General features: G+C 42.8%; 1 protein-coding gene and 1 long non-coding RNA gene across 2 annotated transcripts in view; one reads left to right on the top strand and one right to left on the bottom strand.

Moving 5' to 3' along the window:
- LOC140725436 (E3 ubiquitin-protein ligase DDB_G0292642-like) overlaps positions 1-17,571 on the top strand; it is a 201,418-nt gene that overhangs the window by 49,944 nt on the left and 133,903 nt on the right. The window lies entirely within an intron of this gene.
- LOC140725430 (uncharacterized) lies at positions 1,534-12,438 on the bottom strand. Its single transcript, XR_012098347.1, has 5 exons — positions 12,006-12,438; positions 8,033-8,130; positions 3,049-5,945; positions 2,140-2,269; positions 1,534-1,969 (listed from the first exon to the last, which is right to left on the bottom strand). It is a non-coding gene; the product is annotated as an uncharacterized lncRNA (long non-coding RNA).

Consider the following 17,571-nt stretch of genomic DNA (forward strand, 5'->3'; position numbering starts at 1 on the left):
ATCAGCCATGATACAATGGTGAAACTGACTTATTTGGGCTGAATGGCCCAATTCTGCTCCTATGTCTTGTGGTCTTCTGGTTGAAGCTGGGCCCTTGGTATGAACACAAGAGATTTCGAAAATGCTTGAAATCTTCCGCACACAGGAGATGCTGAAGGAAATCAGCATCAATGGGGGGACTAAACTGTCAATATACTGGAAAGGACTTCATCAGGACTGGAAAGGAAGGGGATGGAAACCAGAATAAGAAGATGGGGGGAGCACAAGCTGGTAGGTGAGATGTGAGACCAGATGAGGGGTATATTGGATGGGTGGGGCTTTCGTGGCTATGGTGGTAAGTCTGGGTGTGTCAGAGAGAAGCAGGTATGACAAAAAGTGGGCAGTGAGGGAGAGCCTCACCGAGCACCCAGCAAAGGGAGAGTTTAAAATTCTCATAGAAGTAGATTGGAGATTAGAGGTTTGGAAATGTGATCACGCTATTTTCTAGAGGAGCAAGAGAGAAGCCAGAGTTTGATGGTGGATTTGGCTGGGCAATCAAGGGATTGAAGTACATCATTATAAAAACATCCCCCAATTCAATGGCTGGTTGAGAGGCTTTTTGCCCCTTAAGCAATCCTAGTGTATTACAGCGTTGTTTCTGCGGTCAAACTTCTATCAATTCCTCAGGAACACACTCGGTATCAATCTGACAGCCTAACGAACAAGGAAAATGCTGGGATCTATAATGAAAGATGAAATAAAATTACAACAAAATAAAAGGTTTGAGAAGATTTATGAAAAGGGATCATATTTGATGATTTTAGTAGAGCTTTAGAGTATGTGACTAGGGAATAGATAATGGGGATCCAGCAGGCATCATGTTTTGAATTTTTGGAAGCTTTATTCTGACATGAATTGGGAACTGGTAATTGGACAGAAACCTAAGAGTAGGAATGAATGTCGCACTCAGGTCATCAAGCTGTGTCTGATCAGTTACAGCAGGGATCAGCACTTGGCATTCAATGATTCAGGAACTACAGCAACATTTTGATGAAGAGGGTCAAATGGATTTCTTGGTTTGCTGACAAGACATAACTGTGTTGGATGAAGAATCTGAAGGAGGATGAAAATGGGTTTCAGTGAGATAAAGACAAACTGACTGAGGGCTCAGGAGTGTGGCACAATACAGAAAAGTAGAGTGCTTGAAATGTTGAGAGATTGAATAATGTTGATGTTCAAAGGATCTCAGGTATCCTCACAATGAAGTCAATCAAAGCCAATATTCAGGTGAAACAAGTAATTAATAGGTTTCAATAGGTACATTTAATGTCAGAGAAATGTATACAATACACATCCTGAAGTTCTTTTTCTTCACAAACATCCACGAAAAGAGGAGTACCACAAAGAGTGAATGACAGTTAAATGTTAGAACACCAGAGCCCCCCCCCAACTCCCACCCCCATGCATAAGCAGCAAATCAATGATCTCCCCCCCCACCCCACCAGCACAAAGCATCGGCGGTACACTTCACCAAACACTCAAGCATGCAACAAAGCATCAGTAAGACACAGACTTGCAATACACGAAAGACGACTGGTTCACCTGGTAATTCAACATATTGCAGGCTCTCTCTCTCCCTCATATGGGGAAAAGAGATGTCTGCATTTCACAGCGAGAGGAGAGGCATAACAAAGCAACTCGTTAAAAGTCTGTTGCGTCACATTTTCTGAGCTCTGTGTCCAAAGAACCAGCAGCCAGTTCACTACTTTTGATCTTCCCTCTCCCACAATGCATCAGGCAGTGGCACCGGCCTTGAGTCTGCCCGCATCCAGAGCTACGAAAATCCGGCACACTGAAGGTGCTCTAGTCTTCCAGTCTGCATCCTTGGCATATCAAAAAGCAGCTGGTCATGAGGCCCTGAGGATGGGTCCCATTTCCACAAAGAACCAGAGTCAGTATGTAACTCCAGGTCAGGATCTTTTAAAAGAACCTTGAAAAGGAAAAAAAAAAGAGATATCGAAGATAGAAATAGAGCTGTTTCTGAAGATGCAACTGAAGGAGTCACCATTAGGCACCATCGTTTTCCTAAACTCTGCTTAGGAAGACAAATGTTGGGTTTTGTTGAGAAATGATATGAGTGCTGGAGTAAAGACAGCTTACCACGAATGCAGTATATAAGGCCCTGTCTGGGTTTGTCGAGCTCTGGTTCCGTCTCCCTGGAGACCCCATTCACCCTGTCTGACGTCTGTGCATTAAATGTCAGCCTTCTCAATGAAGTTACAAGAGCAAGCTGTGAACGAGAGAAGTACAAATATTGGCAATGCACCACACCCAAAGTTTCTCAGCTAGTTTACACATATATCTTGTAGGCCGATCCGCTGGCCTTCTGAACTTTGCAGAACACTGCTGGTGTACGTGTCCGATGGACAGCAAAAGTTCTGGTGCAATGACTGGAGCACCACTGATTAAAATGATGTAAATATTAGATACAGCTCTTGGATATATCTTTAGCAGTGTTGGCGCATGGCCAAGTGGTTAAGGTGTTCATCTAATGATCTGAAGGTTGCTAGTTGGTGCCTTGGCTGAGGCTCTGTGTGTGTCCTTGAGCAAGGCACTTGACCACACATTGCTGTCACCGGTGCCAAGCTGCATGGGTCCAAATGCCCTTCCCTTGGACAACATCGGTGGTGTGGAGAGGGGAGACTTGCAGCTTGGGCAACTGCTGGACTTCCATAAAAAAAAACCTTTCCAAAGGCGGAAATCCATGGTACATCGAGACTAACAGAGGCCTATACATATCTTTAGCAGTGATATGGGCTTTAGCAATGTTATAACTATAAACTATCTTCTAATATTCTTATTATCTCTTAATTGTATTATAGTAAGGTGATTTTAGTGTATAGAATTACTAAATATATGAGCAGCATACTTAAATGCGAACAGTACATTTTTAAACCACTGTGAAGGGCAACAGTCATGGACTGATAGAGTAATTCAGCATAGGAACAGGCCCTTTCACCCAACTCATTCATCAAGTAATTTCTCTGGCAACAGGTTTCATACACTCACCTCCTTCTGCATGAAGAAGTTGCTCTTCAGGTGCCTGTTGGATGTCCCCCTTCACATTTTCAACCTATGCCTGAAGACTGTATACACCATTGAAGGATAAACTCTCTATCTCATGTGATGGTGTGTTTCTCAGTGAGTAACCAACAGTTTTCTGAATGTTGCATAATTTAAATTATAAAGACTCATTGCAAGTACTTTATTATGGATTAAACATCTGATGGATGTGAGTGGGTAATATGTCAGAAGGTTTGGGCTGCACTTTGTGACTTGAACAATTTACTTTTGTTCCTGTTTCCATTTATTCATTTAAATATACTCACGCCAAATTGCTTTTTGCACAATTCTGCTCAACATAAATTTTATTTTACGAAAGATTATACAATAGTTGAATATATTTTAATGACATCACAACTCAAGATGACACACTACTTAATGCATCAACCTATTTTTGGGTATTTGAATATTGATACATTTCACATGTCAATGTTTTTAATCTTAATAAAGCAAGTATCATATGGTGGGTGCTGGTGGCAGACCCAAATGCAAGACACAGACACTGAAGTGCTCGGAACAGGACAGGACTAGAGACTAGAGTTAGGGATGTGACTGGATGGGGACTAGGAGCTGAGACAAAAACACAGACTTGGGGTAGGACATTGGCTAGGAAAGTGGGACCAGGACAAGGAACTTGGAACTAGGATCCTGGGCTTGGACTCCGAGCTGGAGACTGGACAAGAACCCAGTACCTGGGTCTTGACTCGGGCTCGGACTCTAGAACTAGGCGAGGACATGACGTGGCTACAGGACTGGACATGGCTTGGGTTCCTTGAGGTGAGGACATGATGAGGCTTGCATTCCTCGAGGCGAGGGCATGACAAGGCTTGGGTTCGGACTCTGAGCCAGAGACTGGACAAGGACCCAATACCTGGGTCTTGACTCGGGCTCGGACTCCAGAAGTAGGCGAAGACATGACATAGTCTTGGAAGACAGGAACCTCAGAACACAAAGCCGGAAGTCTTGACTTGGTCTTGGGGAGGACAGGAACACAGAGCCTTTGGTCTAGAGCACAGGAACACGGAGCCTTGGACTTGAGAGACAGGAACATGGAACACAGAGCTGGGACCAGTCCTTGGGAACAGGATGTAGGGCCGGGACATACACAGAATGCTGAACACGACGAGACGGTTCCTAACACTAGATAGCGGCAAACAGCCAGACCTACCTAGTGAAGGCATGGACACAGAGACAGTTCCAACTCAACAATAGACAGTTCCTTATCTCGACACAGCAAGGCTCCGGTCTCGCTCTGGTGAGTAAACTTGACAAGGTTGCAGGCGAGGCTCCAGACACAGGTTGCAGGCAAGGCTTCAGAAGGAAGGGGAAGGGAACAGTCCAGACTCAGGGTAACAGCAAAGATGGCCTGGCTTACCCAACAGAGGCAAGGACAGGAAGGGACAGATCCAACTGCAGGGTAACGGCAAAGACAGCCTGACTTACCCCACAGAAGCAAGGACAATATACCAACAAGACAAACCAGCAACTGCACGCAAACCCAGGGCCACTTATATTCCCAATGATCAAGACGAGCATCAGGTGCCTATGATTAAGCCCAACTGAAACAAGGGACAGCTGGAAGACCCGGAGTCCGGACATTACGGACCGGACCGTGACAGCAAGGAGGTCGACCAATGAAATGCCTGGGAAAAAATTGCAGAAGAACACTCTAAATACAAAGGTGATCAATTATGTTTCCCCACATTATACAGAGAATGTTGCAGAAAAATGAGGAGACATGATTATCATGAATTTAAACTGTATATAAACATAATGCAGTTATCTACTTTAAACCAGGGCTGGATGTTTTATGGAAGATGAAATGACAATTATTTATTCTACTTATGGATTCTCAGATCACATCACCATGGGAACAATGAATGAAACAATCTGTCACTAGAGAACAAAGGGTCAAGCAAATTACATAATATGCTCTAACAATGCTTAACTGACTGTTCTGCATTTTTGTACCTTCAGCAATCTCCGATCTAGATTGTTTACTTATAGAATTGCACAATTAGACTGAGAATTTAAAGAAAGATTCTGAACAGGGTTTTGAGTGGGATTTTGTATAGTGGTCAGAATACTATTTGGAGTGGGACTTGGAGCGGGTGGTGGAGCAGGACGTGGAGCGGGACATGTTTTTGGAGCAGAACGTGTTTTTGGAGTGGGACGTGTTTTTGGAGCGGGACGTGTTTTTGGAGCAGGACATGTTTTTGGAGCGGAACGTGTTTTTGGAATGGGACGTGTTTTTGGAGCGGGACATGTTTTTGGATTGGGACGTGGAGCAGGACGTGGAGCGGGACGTGTTTTTGGAGCAGGACGTGGAGCCAGACGTGGGGTGGGACTTGGACCGCCAATTGAATCAGAATCTGAAGTGGAATTGGAGGTCTAATCTTGAGTACGATTCCGCACTGGAATACCTGTTTGCCTTGGGGCTACAGGTATAGCACAATGAAGAGAATACTTAGATGATTTACTGCAAATTGCCGTTGTGTTAAGGCAGGCAAAGCAAAATTCCACATGGCATCTGACACACATGACATATTTGCACTTATCTTGATGTTCTATAAGCAAACCACAAGTGGGACAAGCACGGATTTTAGGACAATTTTGAATATTACTGTAAGCTAAAGTTTTTGTGTCACAATTTTTCAAGGTTTCCAGCTGGATATTAATCCATCCTTCATTCATCATTCAGAACGCAGAGCTGGGCCTTTCCACTCCTTCATATATTGCCAGCAAAATTCAAAAGGAATTCCATCGTTGGCCGTGCAGACTGAACAAGTCACTGATATGTCCGATTCGTCTTTCTGTTCCACATAACTCCCAAACCTAGGACACTAAACAAAGACGGATGATGAAATTAATAATTAAGAACATTCACTACTGATAATCCACTGTATATAATAATGTAATCTTAGCTTTTAAATGTGCTTCTTTAAAATTAATGTTATGACATTTCCTCTATTGATAAATTTTGATGTTGCACACAAATTAAAAGTTTGCTGTAATTTTGACATGAAATGATTATTGCAGTAACAATATCTAGTACCCCCCCCCCCCCCCCCCCCCGCCGTTGGCATTATATTTAAGCAATGGGCAAAGTACTAAATACATTGAGAGATTTTGGGAGTGATATTCAACTGAAAAACATAAAAACACAGAAAACCTACAGCACAATACAGGCCCTTCGGCCCACAAGTTTGTGCCGAACATGTCCCTACCTTAGAAATTACTAGGCTTACCCATAGCCCTCTATTTTTTAAGCTCCATGTACCTATCCAAAGGTCTCTTAAAAAATCCTGTCATATCCGCCTCCATCACCATTGCCAGCAGCCAATTCCACGCACTCACCACTCTCTGAGTAAAAAACTTACCCCTGACATCTCCTCTGTACCTACTCCCCAGCACCTTAAACCTGGGTCCTCTTGTGGCAACCATTTCAGCCCTGGGAAATAGCCTCTGACTATACACACGATCAATGACTCTCATCATCTTATACACCTCTATCAGGTCACCCCTCATCCTCCATTACTCCAAGGAGAAAAAGCGGATTTCACTCAATCTATTCTCATAAGGCATGTTCCCCAATCCAGGCAACATCCTTGTAAATCTCCTCTGCACCTTTTCTATGGCTTCCACATCCTTCCTGTAGTGAGGCAACCAGAACTAAGCACAGTACTCCAGGTGGGGTCTGACCAGGGTCCTACATAGCTGCAACATTACCTCTCGATTCCTAAATTCAATTCCATGATTAATGGAGGCCAATGCACTGCATGCCTCCTTAACCACAAAGAGTAAGGGTCCCAGAACAGATCCCTGAGGCACTCCACTGGTGACCAACCTGCATGCAGAATATGACCCATCTACAACCACTCTTTGCCTTCTGTGGGCAAGCCAGTTCTGGATCCATAAAGCAATGTCCCCTTGGATCCAATGCTTCCTTGCTTTCTCAATAAGCCTTGCATGGGGTACCTTATCAAATGCCTTGCTGAAATCCATATACACAACATCTACTGCTCTTACTTCATCAATGTGTTTAGTCACATCCTCAAAAAATTCAATCAGGCTCGTAAGGCAGGACCTGCCCTTGACAAAGCCATGCTGACTATTCCTAATCATATTATAACTCTCCAAATGTTCATAAATCCTGCCTCTCAAGATTTTCTCTATTAACTTACCAATCAGTGAGGTAAGACTCACTGGTCTATAATTTCCTGGACTATCTCTACACACTTTCTTGAATAAAGGAATAACATCTGCAACCCTCCAATCCTCCGGAACCTCCCCCATCCTCATTGATGATGCAAAGATCATCGCCAGAGGCTCAGCAATCTCCTCCCTTGCCTCCCACAGTAGCCTGGGGTATATCTCATCCAGTCCCAGCGACTTACTCAATTTGATGCTTTCCAAAAGCTCCAGCATATCCTTTTTCTCAATATCTACATGCTCAAGATTTCAGTCTGCTGCAAGTCATCACTACAATCACCATGGTCCTTTTCCGTGGTGAATACTGAAGTAAAGTATTCATTAAGTACCTCTGCTATTTTCTCCAGTTCCATACACACTTTCCCACTGTCACACTTGATAGGTCCTATTCTTTCACATCTTATCCTCTTGCTATTCACATACTTGTAGAATGCCTTGGAGTTTTCCTTTATCCTGCCTGCCAAGGCCTTCTCATGGCCCCTTCTGGCTCTCCTAATTTCCTTCTTAAGCTCCTTCCTGTTAGCCTTATAATCTTCTAGATCTCTAACATTACCTAGCTCTCAATTGAACCCAGGTTGCCTGTACTGTAAAGTGTTGTGCAGGGCAGTGGAATTTGAAATGAACCTGGAATAGAAATTGAAAAATATTGTAAAACATTCCCATTTAAAAAGTGGATTGAGCATGAGATATAACAGAAAGGATTGTTTGTGATATCCACCTGACTTATACGGTTCCAACTGTATTCCGTGAGTGAAATGGGATCCACAGCGTGTCCACAGGTCATTTCCACTCTGTAAACATCTGGGTCATCATCTCCTGCAATAGAACATTTTGTTGGAATTACTACAGAATTTGTTTAAGGTGTTAAGTATACACCAACCACAACTTCTTGAACAGTGCCTTCATTAAAAGTATTTGCTTAGATGAAATAAAATAAAATGGTTCAATAAATTTGATCTGATTGGTGAAGTGACTACCAGAAATGTGAGTGAAGAAAGGAACAGATTTACCAATGGTTACAAAACACATATTTTCATTTTAACTGGAGCGTATCCTGGGGTGATTTGAAGGAGCTCTGGGTTGTTTTCTGTTATAGAACATAGAAAAGTACTTAACAGGAAAAGGCTTATTAGTACATCATGTCTGCACCAACCATGAAGCCAAGTTAAACTAATCCCATCTGCTTGCATAGGGTCTGTGTTCTGTCAAACTCTTCCAGTTCATGGGTCTGTTTAAATACTTCTGAAATGGTACTATATTCTGTTTCTACCACCTCCAATGCAGCAGGTTCCAAACATCTACTAATTTTTGCATTCTCCCTAAAGTATCCAAGGGTTTTAAACAAAAACAATGTAATAGTATCACCTTAAATTTAGTGTTTATATTTGTTAAAACATTAGAAGCAAGAAACATTTGATTAAGGTTATTATGATTTGAAAATCCTTTCAAATTATCAATAGTGACTGGCATGTCAAATTATTTCTGCCATAATTAGGCAAAGAAATCAGAATATCTTTCTCTATATATGTCATGGTCCAGTCCGTGAAATCCGTATTCCGGTTTGCGGTTTGGTATGAGTTCCTTATTCCAGGTTTTCCAGGTTTCCCCAGCTTCTGTTGAGGCAGCTGATTCTTGTTTGGGCTGGCCTCATAAGTAGCTTCAGGATTCAGCCTTGGGCTGTTGGATTGTTCCTGTCAGTATCCCTTCCTGCCTCGCCTCTGCCTGAAACCTCGCCCTGTTTGGAACTCTCTGTCCATGTCCATGCCTTCGCCAGACAGACAGACAGACATACTTTATTGATCCCGATGTAAGTTGGGTTTTGTTGCAGTCGCACCGACCAAGAATAGTGTAGAAATTTAGCAATATAAAACCATAAATAATTAAATAATGATGAGTAAATTATGCCAAGTGGAAATAAGTCCAGGACCAGTCTATTGGCTCAGGGTGTCTGACACTCCAAGGGAGGAGTTGTAAAGTTTGATGGCCACAGGCAGGAATGACTTCCTATGTCCCTCAGTGTTGCTTCTCGGTGGAATGAGTCTCTGGCTGAATGTACTCCTGTGCCTAACCAGTACGTTATAGAGTGGATAGGAGAGATTGTCCAAGATGACATGCAACTTGGACAGCATCCTCTTCCAGTTCCACCCCCACAACATCACTGGCCTTATGGATGAGTTTGTTGATTCTGTTGGTGTCTGCTACCCTCAGCCTGCTGCCCCAGCACACAACAGCAAACATGATAGCACTGGCCACCACAGACTCGTAGAACAGACTCATAGAAGCGGCTAGGTAGGTCTGGCTATTTTACTGCTACCTAGCGTTGGGAACTGCCTCTCATATCCACACCTTCACCAGGTAGGTCCGGCCATTTTGCCACTACCTAGTGTTGGGAACTGTTTCGTTGTGTTTGGTGTTCTATGTAATTAGTCCAGGCCCTATGTCCTGTACCCAAGGAGGGGTCCTGGCTCGGCGTTCTGCGTTCCTGTTCTCCCTCAACCCAGGCTCTGTGTTCTGCCTTCCTGTTCTCCCTCGACCAAGGCTCTGCATTCCTGTCGCTTCCTCGCCCAAGTCAAGGCTTCGGGTTCTTGTCCAGTACTAGTCACATCCAAGGTCCTTGTCCTGTCCTGGCCACGGCTTTGTGTTTTTGTCTTGTCATATGCCTCACCCAGCCCAGGAGTACCTTGCCCAGCCCAGTGCTGGGGTTCCCTCGTCCTATGATGGGGTTCCCTTGTCCTGTAATCTCGTCATCTCTTTGCCTGGTTCTGGGGTCCGAGCCCGAGTCAAGACCCCAGTTCCGGGTCCTTGTCCAGTCTCTGGCTCGGAGTCCAAGCCCAGGCTCCTAGTTCCCAGTTCCATGTCCTGGTTCCCTATCCTAGTCGGGTCCTAGCCCAGGTCCAGAGTCCTTGTCTCATCCAGGGCTGGTGTCATGTCCAGTGTCCTTTCTTCTCCACTTTCCTTGCTTCCTTCTCATGCCTAGTCCTGTTCCTGGTACTTCAGTGTCTGTGTCTTGCATTTGAGTCCACTCCCAATGTCCCCCATTATGACAATATATGCTGATTAGATCGCAACACACCAGTCCTCACCCAAACACAACTTGCCCTGATAATAATCAAGGGACCCCCTTTCCTTCCAGGGTCTCATTTGGTTTACATCCTCTTGCCATTCAATGTGCCAAAACCCTGCAAGTCGTGTCTGCATCACTGAAAGAGGCCACTGCCGATTGATAGTTGGGACATGAGTTTGGAATGTCAGAGCTGTTACATGATGCATTCCTACCTGAAAGTGATATTCATAGAACACTCAAATCTTGGCAACATCACTGAATTTCCATCAAATATAGCAGACGTCCCTGGCAAATCCTGTGTCATAGGTCTGAGATGTAGGATATGGGACTGGGCTTTTCCTGGGCTGAGGCATATAGTTAGGAAGCCACACCCAACCCAATGGGAAAAACTTTTGAATTTTGTGACAAACTGTAACTGACATCTCAAGCCCAACAGGCTTTCCATTTTACATTCAGAAACAAAGAACACAAGATGTAGCACATCAGGATACCACAGACACAAGAGGGAAGAGTAACTCAACATTAATCAACAATGTTTGATTGCTAATCCACAGAACGACAAGTACAAGTAACAAAAATAAAACACACAAATTAGAAATGATTATAATAGTAAGCAATCGTTAGCCTAATACTTGACCGAGTACATAAACCATTAATGGGTTTGTTAACAATTGGGCTACCACGCGGTTATTGGGAGAATGTACGAACTCCTTCCAGGGGGAGCCCGAAATGAACTCGGAACTTCGACGCCCCGAGCTGTAATAACTCGTGCTCACCGCTACACTACCGTGGCGTCTTCAAGTTCATGAACAAATACAGAAATTTTCACCTCACTAAGACAACGGTAATAAACTGATTCTGATTTAAAAGGGGAAACAAAATTCAGAAGACTAAAAATGCATTGGAAGCAACTCAGGGAATGCACAGTATATTGAACTAATTCCCGGAGCTAGCAGATAGTCTTTTGAAGACAAGTTGAACAGTCGGTGGTTTGTATGTACTGAGTTTAGGGGAGCATGTGAGAGGGACTTTATTTAAATGTAAAAATCCTGAAAGACCTTGACAGGATGTGGAGGGGATTCTCTTGTGGGAGAATCGAGAACTGGTGTGGGCGTGGGGGGTGGGGTGCTATTTAAAAATAAGCTTTGCCCGCTAAAGACAGAATTTCAGTCTTTCGAATTCTCTTCACAGAAGCGTAGTGGCATCAAAATATTTGAATATTTAAGGCAAGTTTAAATTGTTTCTTTAACAAACGAATGGTCGAAAGATTACCGCCGGTCGATGGGAGTGGGGAATTGTGGTAACAATTTTTTTTTTGCGTGGCAAACCAAAATTAGTTCAAGTATATCACAAAACAGTTTGTATATTAAGAGCTCTCTAAGCACACCGACCTCTCACTATCCAAGCCTACCTAACCAGGTCCGGGTTTACCAGGAGATCCCTTTCCATTCTGGGACTTCGATCAGCCAAAGACCCATGTAGAATCGCGCGTACGCTTTCCGCTCCGAGCTGCACCGTAAATCTGTGACGGCAACAACTTGTGAACAAGACACTGGAGTGAGTTTGCCCACCCAAACTCGGCGTTGGGGGTCTGTCCTTATTTTACTCACGATGTGATTTATTTTACCTTTGATTTCCTCTGGTCGCTTAACAAATTTCAGTCTTTTGTAAATGGAATCACGGCTCGTTACTCCGCAGTTGTTCCTATCCGATGCACCTGCACAACAGGGGAGTTTTCGTCAATCAAAGACGACGATTGTAGGTTACGCCAAACAAGTGCAGTGAAATGTAAACCCTCTGACCACTCCCTCGAAAAGAAGGCGGTTTATTCCTTTAACTTCCTTGTTCGTGCAATTTGTCTCCGAATTATCCCGTTTCCTCGAGTTTAACATTTTATTTGGACACTTCTTGTTGTTTTGTTAAATATACGCCCCCCAGGAAAGTTTGCCCTGTTTTATGTCCACCTCTCCCAGAGATATCCCAACATTATGTCCCCGTCTGACATTGATTTGCTAACTTCGTTCCCCTAATCCGGTTTACAAAACACCGAACAGCCCAGCCCTTCAGCCAGAGTTCCGTAACGCAAGTGAAACTAAATCTAGTTCATTTTAATAGACCTTCCCGGGTACCGCAGCAGCAATCGAAGCTGCTGAGACCAAAATGGGAAAGATCTATCAAGTGTGCGTTATTGGTTTGAAAGGCGAAAGAATTATGGTTGATATATCGGAATCGGAAGCTGAATTTAATGCGATGCAGATCATTACGTTTAAAAATTTGCTGCCTTCTTTATTAGATACTTGAAAAACATATCATATCGGTTTCTGAGGTGAAAATTGGTTAGATAGTGTAACGAGGAAGTTGACAAAGGGCATCTAGATATTCCATGTAGCTTCGCTGATCGAGGCAGAATTGTTTCCTTTACTTCGAATTCAGTTTTCTCGAATCAATTCTGTACATGTTATGTTTAATTTAAAAATCTAACTATTAATCAGGGTTGCTTAACGGTTCGCTCGTTTCTTGAGTGTGTGGATGATCTGCGCCTTATTTTTAGCGAGAAGCAACTGGAAAACGAGAAATCATTCTCCCATTACCAGATCCGGGACAAATCCACAATACTCGTCATAATAGAACTAGTAGGAGGAGCAACAGAACAGAAGATTGAAAATGCACTCTGAAGAAGAATTGAATTGTAGTGATCTGTGTTTATATCGCATGTAATATTATTCAGAGACGTGAGATGCAATCGTGGCTTTAATGTGTTTATATAAGCTAGTGTTTCCAAAAGTAGATTTGGTTTATATTCTGATGAAGGATCTGGGCCCGAAACGTCGACTATTTACTCCTTTCTATAGATGCTCGCTGGCCTGCTGAGTTCCTCCAGCATCTTGAGTGCGTTGCTTGGTATACCTTCAGTGTATACGTTGATATTAGTAATGAGATATTTCGTTCAATGGAACACTTTCTGTAGAAGAGATGAAAGAGAGCGCAGAGGGATGGGGTGCAAAGTGGTTGTAGGAATGTAGCGAATCAGGCAGCATCTATGTAAGAGAATGAACATTCTAAGAAATCAGAAGGGATTGCTAATGTGGAATGCTCTTTTTTTTCGTATGTGCTTGCTTAGTTATTACAAAATGTGATTTATGTCATAATTAGAATATTTTCTGTGTTTCTTTTCAACAGTTGCACATTTTCAGAGAGGTGGTGAAATTACTTGTTTGGTGGGTGATGGGTGCTGATGCTTCCTGCTGAAGTAAGTGGGAGGGGGTTTGATGTTCTGCTGCTGTTTGTGCATGGGAGGGGGAGAGGGAGCTTTGGGTTCTAACGTTTTACTGCCATTCATTCTTTGGGGTTCTCTTCTGTTTTCAAGGATGTCTGTGAAGAGCAAGAATTTCAGGTTTTATTTCATATATATTCCCTCATATTAATGGAAACCATGAACCATATTCTTATTCAATTTTCTGACATCAATCCTGATTTATTTGATGCAAAAGTTTTCCTTTCCTTCAATGACAGTGAGCATTGTGTTCCAACGTGTCCGGCAACTGGCAATTTGACAAGATTGGGCCAATAGGATTAGTTTGGATCCTAACTTCCTGGACTGAAATGATTGAAATCTCAGATTCCACTCCAGCTCTCATCTAGTTTGGGATCTGAGCGTCAGTTCCCCCACATAGTGCTGGAGAACTCAAGCAAGGCCGGTTCTGTGGATGCTTCCATGGTGGATTAGCCTACAGGCCATTTATAAAATAACAAGAAGTAATATGGAGCAAAAGTGGGCAAAGGGGACAAAAAATATCGTAAACAATCCTGGGTGGGCAACAGTGGTCAAAGAAATTGGGCAATGCAAACAAGTTGATCCTGTTTACATGATAGTTTGTGCACTGGGTTACATATTCTATAATAAAGATGAACTCTTGATCTTTCAGTCTACATTGTCATTGTTGATGGTTGGCTGGAAGATGGTGATGAGGAGATGTACAGGAGAGAGGTTTTTCAGGTGGTTGAGTGGTGCCAGAGCAATAATCTTGCACAATATCAGTTAGATCACAGAAGTGATTATGAACTTCAGGAAGGAGAATCTGGAAATCACATTCTGATCCTCACTGAGGTGGCAGCGGTGCAAAAAGTGAGCTGCTTCAAATTCCTGGGTACCAACTTCTCAGAGGATCTATACCGGACCCAACACATTGATACAATCATGAAGAAAGCATGTTGGCGGCAATGCTTCATTAAGACTTTGAGGAGATCTGGTACGTCAACAAGGCTCGAGCAAATTTCATGAGATGTACTATAGACAGCACTCTGACTGACTGCAATCAGTGGTGGAAGCAGCGCACAGTAAAGAGGTTCCTCGCGGATCAGAAGTGATCATTTAAGAGAAAAGCCTCACATGCATTTGGTATCATTCCGCAGCCTGATCAGCGGTGGGACAGTGCACATTTGGAGGCTGAGAAGCTGGTGAAGGGGGTCAGGGCTTCAGGCTTTTAAATCATTGGGATGTCCTCTGGGGGAGATATGACCTGTCCAAAAGGGATGAGTTGCACTTGAACCCAAGTGGACCAATATTCTCATGGACATGTTTGCTAGAGTTGTTGGGGAGGGTTTAAACTAATTTGGCCGGGGGGTGGGAAATGGAATGAAAGGACTCAGGATAAGACAGGTATTAAAAAAGCAAAGATCAAATGCAGTCAGACTGTCAGGAATGGCAGGCGGATGACAGGACAAAATTGCAGCCAGAATAGCATGAAATCATTAGAAAGATGTGACATAAGATCAGAGGATCTTGAAACTGCAAGGGTAAAATGACCCTGATTGCAGTTATATACAGGCCACCAAATAGTAGCCAGGACATGGACTACAGACTACAACGGGAAACGGAAAAGGAGTGTCAAAAGGGCAATGTTATAATATTCATGGGAGATTACAACATGCAGATAGATTGAGAAAATTCAGCTGGCAATGGATCGCAAGAGAGTGAATCTGTTGAATGCCTACAAGCTGGCTTTTTAAAGAAGTTTGTTATTGACCCTTCTCGGGGATCAACTATCATGGATTCGGTGTTACATAATGAACTAGAGGTGATTAGGGAGCTTGAGTTAAAGGTAACTGTAGGAGGCAGTGATCACAATATGATTGGTTTCAACTTGAAATTTGATAGGGAGAAAGTGAAGTCTGTCATGGCCATATTTCAGTGGAGTAAAGGGAATTTCAGAGGTATGAGAGATAAGTTTGCCAAAGTAAATTGGAAGGAAATGCCGGCATGGATGACAACAGAGGAGCAATGAAATGAGTTTCTAGGGAAAATAAGGAAGGTGCAGTATAGATGAATTCCAAATCAAAGAAATACTCAAATGGGAAAATAGTACAACTGTGGCTCTGAGGAAAGTCAATGCTAATGTAACAGCAAAAGACAGGGCAGACAACAAAGCATAAATTAGCAGGAAGATAGAGGATTAGGAAGCTTTTAAAAACATATGGGAAGTAACCAAAGGAATCATTAGGAGGGAAAAGATGAAGTATGAAAGCAAGTGAGCCAACACTATCAACGTGGATAGAAAAGGCTTTTTCAGGTTATATAAAAATATGGGAGTGTAAAGAGGACCTCTAGAAAATGAGGCTGGAGAAATAATAACAGGGAATAAGGAGATAGCAGATGAACTCAATTTGTATTTTGTATCAGTCTGTACTGTGGAAGACACTAGCAGTACGCCAGGAATTGAAGGTGTGAGGAAAGGGAAGTGAGTGCAGTTACTATTACAAGGGAGAGGGTGCTCAAAAAAGTTGAAAGACCTAAAGGTACATAAGTCACCTGAACCAGATGAACTGCAACCTAGGGTTCTGAAAGAGGTGGTGGAAGGGATTGTGGAGGTATTAGTAAGGATCTTTCAAGAATTATTAGACTCTGGCATAGTTCCTGAGGACAAGAAAATTAGAAATGTCACTCCACAATTTAAGAAAGGAGGGAGACAGCAGAAAGGAAATTATAGAGCAGTTAGCCTGACCTCGTGGTTGGGAAGTTGTTGCAGTCAATTGTTAAAGATGAGGTTATGGAGTACTTTGTGTTGTCTGAAAAACATTGTCTCATTTTTACTGTGTACTGTACCAGCAGTTATGGGGTAAATGACAATAAAAAGTGACTTGACTTGACACAGGACAAGATGGGACAAAGTTAACATGGTTTCCTTAAGGGAAAATTTTGTCTGACAAACCTGTTAGAATTCTTTGAGGAGATTACAAGAAGGAAAGATAAAGGGGAAACTCTGGTGTTGTATTTTAGGATTTTCAGAAGGCCTTTGACAAGGTGCTACAAATGAGGCTGCTAACCAAGTAAAGAGTCTATGGTATTACAGGAAAGTTACTAACATATTTAGAGCATTGGCTGATTGGTAGGAGACAGTGAGTGGGAATAAATGGGTCCTTTCCTGATTGGCTGCCAGTGTCTAGTAGTGTTCCAGAGGGGTTGGTGTTGAGATGGTTTCTTATGCTGTATATCAATGATTTAGATGGTGGAATAGATGGCTTTGTTGCTAAGTTTGCAGATGATACAAAGACTGGAGAATGGGCAGGTAGAGTTGAGGAAAGAGGAATGCTGCAGAAGACTTTTACAGTTTAGGAGAATGGGCAAGAGTGTGGCAATTGAAATACACTGTTGGAAAATGCATGGTCATATACTTCAATAGTAGAAATGAATATGCATACTATTTTCTAAATGGGGCAAAAATCCAAAAATCTGAGATAGAAAGGGACATTGGAGTTCTTGTGCAGAACACACAAAACGTTAGCTTGCAGGTTGAGTCGGTGGTGAGGGAGGAAAAAGCACTGTTAGCATTTATTTGAAGACATTGAGAATACAAGAGCAGAGATGTGATGCTGAGGTATTATAAGGCATTATCAAGCTGAGGGCTCAACTTGAATATTGCTAAAAGTTTTCCTTATCTAAGAAAAGATGTGCTGGCATTGGAGAAGGTTCAGAGGAGGTTCACAAGGATGATTCTGGCAATGAAGGGTTATCAAATGAGAATTGTTTGATAGCTCCGGGTCTGTATTTTCTGGAATTTAGAAGGATGTTGGAAGATCGCTATAAAACCTTTTGAATGTTGAAAGGCATAGACAGAATATTTATGGAAAGGATGTTTCCCTTGGTGGGAGAGTTTAGGACAAGAATGCACAGCCTCAGGGCAGAATGTCATCCA

Source organism: Hemitrygon akajei, chromosome 3 (genome assembly GCF_048418815.1).
Source record: "Hemitrygon akajei chromosome 3, sHemAka1.3, whole genome shotgun sequence".
NCBI lineage: Eukaryota > Metazoa > Chordata > Chondrichthyes > Myliobatiformes > Dasyatidae > Hemitrygon > Hemitrygon akajei.